Genomic DNA, 13,589 nt, shown 5'->3' on the forward strand with positions numbered 1-13,589 from the left:
TTTAACCTCCATGCTTTTGGAGGTTTTCCAGACTTTTTCCTGTGGTTGATTTCAAGCTTCATAGCATTGTGGTCTGAAAGTATGCATGGTATAATTTCAATTCTTGTAAACTTATGAAGGGCTGTTTTGTGACCCAGTATATGATCTATCTTGGAGAATGTTCCATGTGCACTCGAGAAGAAAGTATATTCTGTTGCTTTGGGATGCAGAGTTCTAAATATATCTGTCAAGTCCATCTGATCCAATGTATCATTCAGGGCCCTTGTTTCTTTATTGACTGTGTGTCTAGATGATCTATCCATTTCTGTAAGTGGGGTGTTAAAGTCCCCTGCAATGACCACATTCTTATCAATAAGGTTGCTTATGTTTATGAGTAATTGTTTTATATATCTGGGGGCTCGGGTATTTGGCGCATAGACATTTATAATAGTTAGCTCTTCCTGGTGGATAGACCCTGTGATTATTATATAATGCCCTTCTTCATCTCTTGTTACAGCCTTTAAGTTAAAGTCTAGTTTGTCTGATATAAGTATGGCTACTCCAGCTTTCTTTTGGCTTCCAGGAGCATGATAAATAGTTCTCCATCCCCTCACTCTCAATCTAAAGGTGTCCTCTGATCTAAAATGAGTCTCTTGTAGACAGCAAATAGATGGGTCTTGTTTTTTTATCCATTCTGATACCCTATGTCTTTTAGTTGGCGCATTTAATCCATTTACATTCAGTGTTATTATAGAAAGATATGGGTTTAGAGTCATTGTGATGTCTGTATGTTTTATGCTTGTAGAGATGTCTCTGGTACTTTGTCTCACAGGATCCCCCTTAGGATCTCTTGTAGGGCTGGTTTCGTGGTGACAAATTCCTTCAGTTTTTGTTTGTTTGGGAAGACCTTTATCTCTCCTTCTATTCTAAATGACAGACTTGCTGGATAAAGGATTCTCGGCTGCATATTTTTTCTGTTTAGCACACTGTAGATATCGTGCCAAGCCTTTCTGGCCTGCCAAGTTTCAAAGGAGAGATCGGTCACGAGTCTTATAGGTCTCCCTTTATATGTAGGGCACGTTTATCCCTTGCTGCTTTCAGAATTTTCTCTTTATCCTTGTATTTTGCCAGTTTCACTATGATATGTCGTGCAGAAGATCGATTCAAGTTACGTCTGAAGGGAGTTCTCTGTGCCTCTTGGATTTCAATGCCTTTTTCCTTCCCCAGTTCAGGGAAGTTCTCAGCTATAATTTGTTCAAGTACCCCTTCAGCACCTTTCCCTCTCTCTTCCTCCTCTGGGATACCAATTATGCGTATATTATTTTTTTTTAGTGTATCACTTAGTTCTCTAATTTTCCCCTCATACTCCTGGATTTTTTTATCTCTCTTTCTTTCAGCTTCCTCTTTCTCCATAACTTTATCTTCTAGTTCACCTATTCTCTCCTCTGCCTCTTCAAGCCGAGCCATCGTGGTTTCCATTTTGTTTTGCATTTCATTTAAAGCGTTTTTCAACTCCTCGTGACTGTTCCTTAGTCCCTCGATCTTTGTGGCAAGAGATTCTCTGCTGTCCTGTATACTGTTTTCAAGCCCAGCGATTAATTTTATGACTATTATTCTAAATTCACTTTCTGTTATATTATTTAAATCCTTTTTGATCAGTTCATTAGCTGTTGTTATTTCCTGGAGATTCTTCTGAGGGGAATTCTTCCGTTTGGTCATTTTGGAGAGTCCCTGGCGTGGTGAGGACCTGCAGTGCACTTCCCCTGTGCTGTGGTGTATAACTGGAGTTAGTGGGCGGGGCCGCATTCCGACCCGATGTCTGCCCCCAGCCCACTGCTGGGGCCACAGTCAGACTGGTGTGTGCCTTCTCTTCCCCTCTCCTAGGGGCGGGATTCACTGTGGGGTGGCGTGGCCCGTCTGGGCTACTTGCACACTGCCAGGCTTGTGTTGCTGGGGATCTGGGGTATTAGCTGGGGTGGGTAGGCAAGGTGCACGGGGGCTGGAGGGGCAGGCTTAGCTCGCTTCTCCTTAGGTGATCCACTTCAGGAGGGGCCCTGTGGCAGCGGGAGGGAGTCAGATCCGCTGCCGGAGGTTTGGCTCCGCAGATGCACAGAGTTTGGTGTTTGCGCTGCGCGAGCAAGTTCCCTGGCAGGAACTGGTTCCCTTTGGGATTTTGGCTGGGGGATGGGCGGGGGAGATGGCGCTGGCGCCTTTGTTCCCCGCCAAGCTGAGCTCTGCCGTCCGGGGGCTCAGCAGCTCTCCCTCCCTTTGTCCTCCAGCCTTCCCGCTTTCTGAGCAGAGCTGTTAACTTATGACCTCCCAGACGCTAAGTCGCGCTTGCTGTCGGAACACAGTCTGTCCGGCCCCTCCGCTTTTGCCAGCCAGACTCGGGGGCTCTGCTTGGCCGGCGAGCCGCCCCTCCGCCCCGGCTCCCTCCCGCCAGTCCGTGGAGCGCGCACCGCCTCGCAGCCCTTCCTACCCTCTTCCGTGGGCCTCTCGTCGGCGCTTGGCTCCGGAGACTCCGTTCTGCTAATCCTCTGGCGGTTTTCTGGGTTCTTTAGGCAGGTGTAGGTGGAATCTAAGTGATCAGCAGGACGCGCTGTGAGCCCAGCGTCCTCCTACGCCGCCATCTTCCGGACTCATCCTGTATTTGTTTACTTTTGCTGAGTAATACACTTCCACTCCATGAGAGCCCACCAAAAAAAAAAAAAAAAAAAAATTAGATTTCTAATTAAATTATCACAGAAGCTAGCCCTAATATACCTCCTTATTCTTCCACCTAATTTTCCCGCAGAACTAAATTCAGAGTATCAAAACTGAACTCATCATTCTACCCACTGAAACAAGTCTTTCTGGCTTTACTGCCTCCATTAGAACAATGTATCCTCTCAGTAATGTGAATTTCAGTATTTAAAGCTTTTCACCTTTTATTCTACTCCCTTACTGTAATGTCTTACATCAACAGATGCCAATATTAAATTATTACTTCTGTAAGGACGCTTTGTCTCTTTCTTTTCATTCCCATTGCCAGCACACCAGTTCAGAATTTTTTGTTTGAGGTATTTTAGTCATCTTTTAACTACTCTCTTGGTCTTTACCTGTGAGTGTTTTTTTTTTTTTATCACATTATTTACTAATTAATCACTCTACATTATAGCTCTCATACTCAAATCTTCAAATGTCTAAAATGATTTATTTTAGCTGCAGTGACCATATAATTTATTGTCCAAACAGGACACTTTGAAAGTGAAAGGGCACTGTCATTAATTACATTGGGACAGCAGGTATGAACCAGAATTCAACAAGCAAAGCAGGATATGTGGTCACCTTAACTTCCTGGGGAGTGTCATGCCTTTCTTCTTTCTGGAAGAAAAACTGTTTTTTCTGACATCCACTCCATCAACATAATTCAGTGATATAAATTGAATCATCTGAGCCAACATGAACATTCCATTCCTTTTGTTAGTAATTACTTTAGGAAGGAGCATGTGATGAATTTTAGCCTGTGAAATGTGAGAGGTAGCTGCTTCAGGGAGAGCGATTTCTGAAAGATGTTTCTATACACATATAAAGACAGTTCTTATTCTTCTGCTGGCTGATATCTTGTCTGGATATTTGATGCCTGGAGCCATAGTGGGCAACTTGTGATGATGAGGTGGCTGGCAGGAGACAAAGCTGATGTCCTGGCTTCAGCAGAAAGATGAAAACAACTTGATTCTTTGATTAAATCATTGAGATACTGAATCAACCAAACCTGGGGTACCCTGTATCCAAAAGGAAGGTAGTCTTCTGATTGTGTGAGGTAATAAATTTTGTTTATTGTTCAAATGAGTTATGACAGCATTTTCAGTTACTTGCATTCCCATTTGATGCAAATCTGTCTCTGTCTCTGTCTCTGTCTCTGTCTCTCTCTCTCATTTTCATGACCCTTCACCTTATGGCCTCTCTCCCCTCTCCCACCCCTACTTACTACAACCTATTCCAATACACTTCATTTTTTAAACCACATTGAAAGACTACAATCTCTTTTTGAAAATATTTTTTATTTCCTTTGACCAATCTTTGTGTAGGCTGCCCCACATTTCAGAAATACCCCCTGTTCATTTCTGTATACTAATGTCCTTAGAGCAGTTCATCTCAGATATTATCTCCTCAAGAACATTTCTTGATTGCTGAAATGGTCCTTATCTTTCTCTCTTTTGAACCTATGTTGCAATGAGTTCATACATCTTTCATCACCCAATTTGACCCCATCCTATTACGTACAATCCTAAATCTTGCCCCCTACTCTTATTCTTCTCTGTAAACTTTAAACACCTGACACAGGATTTTGCATATACAGGAAATGTTTCTTAAATTGAAATTCTGAAAATATTTCACTATCTGTAGTTATTAGTGAGTTAAGTAATATTTTCTTATAATTTTCAAGGCACCACACTTAGAATACTTGGGTCTCTGCCCTCAAATCACTATCGTAAAATGCAGAATAAGAAAAGAAATGAGTATCTAATGATTAACGCATTTTTTGATTGCAGAAACTTGCTACAAATAACGTAGTAATTCTTTTGCACATACCTGCCTAGGTAACTAATTGGCCAAAGTGATTCTTTTATTGGCAGTATATTTCTACAATATATATCAGACACTTTAAAGAGATAAATAGAATCTTGCCATACATGGTGCCAACTTCTTTATTGAATTAAAAGGGACAGGAGAAAATACAGAAACATGTATCAGTTTATGGTTCCGCATCTTACTCAGATGAAATGCCTCTGATTTAGCATGTTAATATTTTAAAGAGACTTGAAATTCTATATATGTTTCAGTTTGTTTGTTTGTTTGCAATTAATGCATTATACTTAGCATTACATATGCTTAGGTCAAAATCAGTCTTAAAAGACACCAGTTCCTTTATTTTAAAATACTGAATTTAGTAAGAGAGATCAAGGCAGGGGACAGGAAAGAACTTAACACTGAATGAGTGCCTAATATGTGCCAGGCACTATGTTAGGAACTTTGGGTACATTTTCTTATTTTATCCTGAGAATCCCAATCCTATGAATCCCAATCCTATGACTTAGGTTTTTTTATCTCCAGCTTACGAATGAGAAATTTGAGGCACAGAATAGTGCCCACAAATATAGTTGTCAAATAATAGAGCCAGGATTTGAATTCAGGTAATTGATTAAAGCCAGGCCAACTTTACCAAATATATAGGTAACCTAATATTTTGGATTTAAGGTCAAAAGCTATGTTTAGCAATAAAGAATTTTTAGGATATAAATTGAGGAACTCACAAGTTAGTAAAAGAGGCAAATGTTCACAAACAATATAAAGAAAAATCCAGTAAGACCATAGGAGTTCAAAACTGAAATGCTAAGGTATCTGAATTTAGATTCCCGTGAAGGATTGGGTTGGATAGGTTATTTATAAAGTGAGCACAGAAAGCACATGTGAAAGAATGCAAAGGGAGACAGGGAAGGGCAAAACATCTGTAAATGGTGCATTAATAAACAAATACTACGAGCTACTAGTGCTTAATCTCACTGGGAGCTTCTGAGGAATTGTGTGGAATGCACTTCAAAATTACTCTACTAGCAGCTGGGGAAGCTGGCATAGTTACCTACCCACTCTCTTCTCTCCTCGTGTGAGGATTATCCCAGGGAGGTGTTAAATTCCCAGCACTTCTGGGCTTCCTCGCTTTCTGAGCACTGGCACTGGAGAAAGCCCTAAGGCAGAGAGTCAGAGATGCAAGCACTGGAGGGGGGAACCTGTCAGACTGCACCCGTGCACAGGCATAGGACCTTTCTGCTCCTCAGAGACGGACGGGGTGAGCAACAGTACAGCCACATGTGGGAATGTCAAGGAGAGAATGTTTAAGGAATATTGAGGGAACCAGGGAGACGTCACAGAGAAGATGACTTCTAAACAGGGACATTGAAGGATGGGTAGAATCTAACTCCGCTAGGTATGGTGAGAAAGAGAAGCAGAAGAAAGTATAGTTGAGTTTTGTTCAATTTCAGTCTACCCTGACCTCCCAAGTTAAAATTGCCTCCCACCCTTCCTGCCATTCCTTACCACAATCCTGACTCCTCCCCACTTATTTGATGTACTGGTTTTCTACAGTAATCATTAATACACGATACAAATTATTTGTTTGTTATATTTATTGCTTACTGTCCATACTACTCACCTTCACTAGCATGTAAGATCCAAGAAGGCAGGGATGTTTGTCTGTTTTGCTCACTAATGTATCCTAAATACTTAGAACAGTGCCCAGCACTTAGTTGTTTAATAAATATTCATTGAGTGAAAGAATCAACCTTATCATTCAGCTCTTGAGCTACTGGATGCCTATCTCTAACTTTAATGAAGATGGAGAATCTGGAAAGAGAAGGAAGCATGAGAAAAAAATTAATGTATTTAGTGTGGGACCCGTTTGAATCCAACATACCTGTGAGACATCCCAGTCTTGTTTCAGTACCCTGAGGAAGGGAGAAGGGCGGCAATCTAAGTGTGCTTACCACTCTGTGTCTGCTGTTTTAACGTGATATGCAGCATCTTTTCAAGGATCTTTTTCCTCAGGAAATTATCTGTATTTATAGTATTAATATACTCTAGTAGGCATGATAATCTTACATTTTTCTGGCATCATCTATCCTCAAGGGCCTCTAGGCTTCTGTGCTGAGAAGTTATTTCTCTTGCAGCCTTGCATTTACTTCTTTAAACTGAGAGCATCTGTTACAGGAGCTGATTCTACTTGGCAGCTTGCACTCACTCAATAGTGCCCTTAACATCACTACTAAACTCAGGAGTCTGCTTTCCCTGGGACTCACTCTTCTGCCCTAATATGTCAGAGGATTTTCCTCCCACACTGGGTGGAACTGTGAGATACAAAGGCTTTAGATGTGGACACTGTCTTTTGATTTTGTGTTCTAAGCAGTCTTACAAGCAAGATTATCTCTTGGCTAGAACTGATACATATGCTAGTTCTTGGAGATCAGACAGACGTAATATATGTTTAGTCATAGCCCATGTCCATTTCTGACATCAAGTTTACACCTGCTTCACCTTGGTAAAATGAAATCCACTTATATAGAGCACCATAATTTGGAAATTTTCTTAATTACATTGCCGTTTACCTTTGTGCTAATGATGAAGAAATGGTTTATTAAGCAAATTAATAGAGGAAAACCATTGTGAACAGAATGCGTAAAGTTTATAACTAATTCAAGGAAGAAATTTTAAGCAACCTCGAATACTTTAGAAACATCATTTACATGTAAATACCTGGGGTAATAGGCTAATTACAATAGTTTTTATTTCTTCATTGAAACTGTTTCCCTAAAGCATTCTCTTAAACTGCATTTTCATATTCTATCATCTAGTTTCCTCGAAAGTATAACAAGTGGGTTTTTAAATTTTCAATAATTTCGATTTGTCACCGATTATGCTTCCACCCAATTAATGAGGTTTGCCAACAGTGGATTCACCAGTGATGATGCAACGTCATCAGATAAAAATATCAAAGCCCAGTGGTAAATCTAGACATCAAGCAATTCCAGATTTTATAGAGTTGTGTGAAAAGAAAGGAAAAGCACTGAGTGGATTTTATTTAAGCCAGCTGCTGCAGAGTCCCCTCGTGGACTACAGGACAGCAGGGGGCGGCCAAAACTATGAAAAGCAATCCTTTGATGGAATGCTGTGCCTTTAGTTGGTGAAGAATGAAACACATAAAATGTTACCGCCCTTTGATGACTTGCTGCAAGTGTCTCATTGTCTGACCACTGATGTTTCCATTGCCTCTTTCACACTGCAATCTCTAATGTCTTTTTATCTTAATAATTACAAGTGCTAAAAGCCATCTCTTATGAATATGGTGTGGCTGTTTTCCTCCCTCCAGTTATGGTTCTGTCTCTACTTTAGCCAGAAGCTGTCTTTAAGTATCTACTTCACATGAAATTGTTTTCAAAAAGAATTTGAAAAAACATGTCTTTAGTGTATTTCCTAGTACCAATTTCTCTTTGGTCACATTTTTTTTTAATTCTACAAAGAAAACTTACAAACCAAAGATGGGTGGGAAACAGACATGCTGAGGATAATTACTGACTGGGACACTGGTGAAATTAGAGGAGTGTGAATGGTCCAGGCTTACACAGGGCTGATCGGTTGTGTCTGTGCCCAAATTAGCTTCAGCATCAACTAAACAACTGAGTAAGACAATTTAGTTGTTCATGCTTGGCTTAAACTCTTCTCTGTTAGATCCACACTGAGACTCCTACACTGATTCAGAGACTCCCTGGATCTGTTTCTTCAGTAACAATATTTTGTCTCCTACAGAGTGTAGAGGAAGTTCTTCATAACATTTTCATAAACATTTTCATTTACCCTACCCACTTCTTCCCTCCTGACCTTTGTGGTAAGTGATGCTTCTGATTCTTTAGGCCTTTCCAGAATGCTATGGAGAAAGCAATAATCTTGTTCTCATGGTATCTCTCTGCAAACTCTTAGATTTGAAATTTTTCATTCTGTTACATCAGGTGCTACTCCACTCCCATTTCCATGTTCCTACATTTGACCTTAGAGTTAGAGAAATTATCTAGACTATGTGTTTAGAGTATGTATTTCTGTCTCTTATTCTCCTTATTGCTTGTGGTTTTCATAAGGAAAGGAAATTGAAACCTGAAGTTGAGCATTCTTTCTTAGAAACATCTGAAATTAGGTGTTAGGTGAAACAGGGATGAAGGGAATGGCATTCCAGGAAAAAGGCAATAACACAGTTTCTAGCTACTGTCAAGTGTAATTGTGGTAGCAGAATATTGTCATACCTATCTTATATTTATTTTTTAAATTTATTTACGTTTTTATTTTAATTCCAGTTTATTAACATATAGTGTTATATTAATTTCAAGTGTACAATATAGTGATTCAACAGTTCCATACATCACCCTGGGCTCATCACAATGAATGCACACCTTAATCCCCATCCCATATTTAACCCATCCCCTCCTCCCAACCATCAGTTTGTTCCCCATAATTAAGAGTCTGTTTCTTGCTTTGTCTTTTTCTGTATTATTTTTTTTCTTTTACTTGTTTGTTTTGTTTTGTAAGTTTCACATTCGTGGACTCATGGTATTTGTCTTTCTGACTGAGCTATTTCACTTAGCATCATATACTCCAGCTTCACAAGTATATATATGAGTATATGTAGAGTATATTCATTATAAACTCTAGCTTTTTGCAAACGGCAAGATTTCATTCTTTTTTCATGGCTGAATAATATTCCATTGTGTATATGTATGTGTGTGTATATATATACACATATATATGTATATATGTGTATATATATATATATATATATATATATATCACATCATCTTTTTCAGTCTTCAGTCAATGGACACTTGGGCTACTTTCACATTTTGGCTATTGTAAATAATGCTGCTACAAACATAGGGGTGCACATATATCTTTGAATTACTGTTCTTGTATTCTTTGGGTAACTACCCAGTAATGCAATTTCTGGATCATAACATTGTTCTCTTTTTAACTTTTTGAGGACCCTCCATACTGTTTTCCACAGTCTACATTCCCATGAACAATGTAAGAGGGTTCCTTTTTCTCCACATCCTTGCCAATACCTGTTGTTTCTTGCGTTGTTGATTGTAGCCATTCTCATAGGTAGTATCTCATTGTAGTTTTGATTTGTATTTCCCTGATGATAAGTGATGATAAGCATATTTTCATGTGTCTGTTGGCTGTCACCTCCATATCTTAATCACCAGAATATACCTTACATGGCAGAAGGGACTTTGCAGGTGTGATTAACTTAAGGATCTTCAGATGAGGGGAGTATCCTGAGTTATTCAGGTGGATCCAATCTAATCACAAGGTGATTAAAAGGTAAAAAAAAAAAGGGGGGGGAGGGGTGTAGAAAAGGGAAGATCAGAGAAGATGACCAGAAGCAGAAGTCAGAGAGAATCAAGATTTGAGGAAAGCACACTCCTGGGTTTGAACATGGAGGAATGGGTCATAAACCCAGGAATGCAGGTGGCATCTAGGAGCTAGAAAAGTCAAGGAAATGGATTCCCCTTGAGCCTCCAGAAGAAATGTGCCCTACTGACCCATTTTGGACTTCTGACCTTCAGAAATTGTAAGACAATAAATATGTATTGTTTTAAGCCACTAAATCTGTAGTATTTTTTTTAATATTTATTTCTGAGAGAGAGCATGAGCTAGCAGAGTGGGGGGAGGCAGAGAGAGGGCGACAGAGAGAAATTGTAAGACAATGAATTTGTGTTGTTTTAAGCCACTGCATTTGTAGTAATTTTTTTTATGTGTGTTTATTTTGAGAGAGAGAGGGCGTGAGTGGGGTAGGGGCAGAGAGAGAGAGGGGACATGGGATCCAAAGCGGGTTCTATGCAGACAATAGAGAGCCCAATGCAGGGCTGGAACTCATGAACTATGAGATAATAACCTGAGCCACAGTTGGATGCTTAACTGACTGAACCGCCCAGGTACCCTTAAATTTATACTAATTCTTTGGCAGCATTAAAAAACGAATAGTACACATAGGGAAAACTAAAGGGAGGAAAGGTGAGTGTGCAGTGAGGTAGAAGATAGTGAAGTGTCTGGTATGTCAAGCTAAGAAATTTAAATTTTATCCTGAATGACATTAATGTCCACTGAGAGATTTTAGGCAGAGAGATTTCACAATTAGCTTTGCACTTTAAGCTTTCCACTCCAACAACCATTGGGATGGAGGAAGGGCCGAAATTAGAAGTAAGTTGATTTGGTGACTGTCTCCATAATACAGCCAACAAATGCTATGTTTATTAGCTAAACTAGTCAATGAAATGGAGAAAGAGTAATAAGCTGAAGATACACTAAGGAAGTAGAATGATTAAATATGGAGTAACTAAAAAGTAGAATTCTAAGTGACTCATAAATTCTGTGATTGGGAGGATGTTTTTATTTTTCTTGGAGATAAAAAAATAGAAAAGAGGGATTAAATTTGGTAAAGGTGCAAGTTTGATTTTAGATGTTCTGTTTAGATATCTGTGCCTATAAGTTGACAAGTAAAAAGATATTCAGTGGCAGTTGGATATATGAGAAATGGATTAGGATTGTTGACACACAAAGATAGAAAATAAATAACAAGCAGGAAGGAATTATAATGAAAAATAATTTAAGGAAGATTCCCATTTCTTTTGACTTCATTTATATCCACAACTTTTACTAATATTTATAAACCAACAATTCCAAATTTATAACTCTAGCTCTAGTCCTTATAATCTAACCTGAGCTGGGATCCTTACTTAACTATTTTCTGGAGAACACTACCTTGACATTTAAAGGCTTATTAAAGCTTACATTTTATCTTCCTGGTTAATAGAACTACCACTCCTGGGTTTCTAAGTCAGAAATCTCATGTCCTCTTCAACAACTCCTGCTCTCTCACTCATATCAAATCCATCACCAATTCCTGTCCATTCTACCTCTCAGATATCTCTGGAACCTATTCCATCCACTCTCTATCCACTGCCATTTCTTTGGTTAAGATTCCCAGAATAACTTTTTACTCATTAATGCATCTTCTTCCCTCCAATCCATCCACTGCACTAGCACGGAGGGGACATGATAATAACATTGCTCCAACATGGCATCAGGTCCCCACAAAATCCCTTTGAGGCAGGAAAGAGACACCTTGTTTTCTCTCCTTTTATCAGGGGGCAGATTCCCTTGTAGGGACTGTACCCTTCCAAGCACATTATTGACCAGGACCAGGTCAGATGTTCACTCCTTCACCATCCACTAACATAGGGAAATGATTAGTGTAGATTACTCATGCTTAGTTTTAAGAACTTAGCATGTTACCCATGACATAAACCAGGCTTTTTTAAATGAAAGGAGAAAAAGGTGTGTGAATAAGGATGATGGTTTATAGACAACCAACACCTGCTGCATCTGGAAATCAAGAAAAAGCAAGATGGGGGGAGGAGTCGGCTGCACCTGATGGTCCTTTGCAAGGCAGGCCTGCCCTGACCAAAAAATGGAGGCCATTAACCCAGTGCTGTTCTATGAACCAAACGTGGACATCTGATCACTATATTCCACTACCCAGTAAGAACTGATAAAGAGTTGCTGACTCTAAATGGACATAGAATGAGATTTCACAAGGATATATATGGAGGTTAAATGAAAATATGTTAGAAGATGAAGTAAATTTGTGAAATGCTGTTCTTCCTACATTTTGCCGTCAAGACTGATCTTGAGGATCCTGGGAAGATGGCAGCGTAAGAGGACGCTGGGCTCACCGTGCGTCCTGCTGATCACTTAGATTCCACCTACACCTGCCTAAATAACCCAGAAAACCGCCAGAAGACTAGCAGAATGGAGTCTCCGGAGCCAAGCGCAGATGAGAGGCCCACAGAAGAGGGGACCCTCCCGAAGCAGATCTCTGAAGGAAAAGCAAGCTGAGCCTGCCCCTCCTGCCCCTGTGCACCCTACCGATCCACCCCAGCTAATACGCCAGATCCCCAGCACCACAAGCCTGGCAGTGTGCAAGTAGCCCAGACAGGCCAGCCACCCCACAGTGAATCCCGCCCCTAGGAGAGGGGAAGAGAAGGCACACACCAGTCTGACTGTGGCCCCAGTGGTGGGCGGGAGGCAGACATCAGGTCTGACTGCGGCCCCACCCACCAATGCAAGTTATTCAAGACAGCACAGGGGAAGTGCCCCACAGTCTCCCACCACTCCAGGGACTATCCAAAATGATGAAATGGAAGAATTCCCCTCAGAAAAACATCCGGGAAATAACAACAGCTAACGAGCTGATCAAAAACGATTTAAACAATATAACAGAAAGTGAATTTAGAATAATAGTCATAAAATTAATCGCTGGGCTTGAAAACAGTATAAAGGACAGCAGAGAATCTCTTACTACAGAGATCAAGGGACTGAAAAACAGCCAGGAGGAGCTAAAAAATGCTATCAATGAACTGCAATAAAATGGAGACAACTAAAATAAAATGGAGACAACTACGGCTCGGAATGAAGAGGCAGAGGAGAGAATAGGTGAACTAGAAGATAAAGTTATGGAAAAAGAGGAAGCTGAGAAAAAGAGAGATAAAAAAAATCCAGGAGTATGAGGGGAAAATTAGAGAACTAAGTGATGCACTAAAGAGAAATAATATACACATAATTGGTAACCCAGAGGAGGAAGAGAGAGGGAAAGGTGCTGAAGGGGTACTTGAAGAAATAATAGCTGAGAACTTCCCGGATCTGGGGAAGGAAAAAGGCAATGAAATCCAAGAGACACAGAGAACTCCCTTCAGACGTAACTTGAATCGATCTTCTGCACGACATATCATAGTGAAACTGGCAAAATACAAGGATAAAGAGAAAATTGTGAAAGCAGCTAGAGATAAACGTTCCCTAACATATAAAGGGAGATCTATAAGAATCGTGACCAATCTCTCTACTGAAACATGGCAGGCCAGAAAGGAATGGCAGGAGATCTTCAATGTGATGAACAGAAAAATTATGCAGCTGAGAATCCTTTATCCAGCAAGTCTGTCATTTAGAATAGAAGGAGAGATAAAGGTCTT

Source organism: Panthera uncia, chromosome D4, assembly GCF_023721935.1.
Source record: "Panthera uncia isolate 11264 chromosome D4, Puncia_PCG_1.0, whole genome shotgun sequence".
NCBI classification, from domain to species: Eukaryota; Metazoa; Chordata; class Mammalia; order Carnivora; family Felidae; genus Panthera; species Panthera uncia.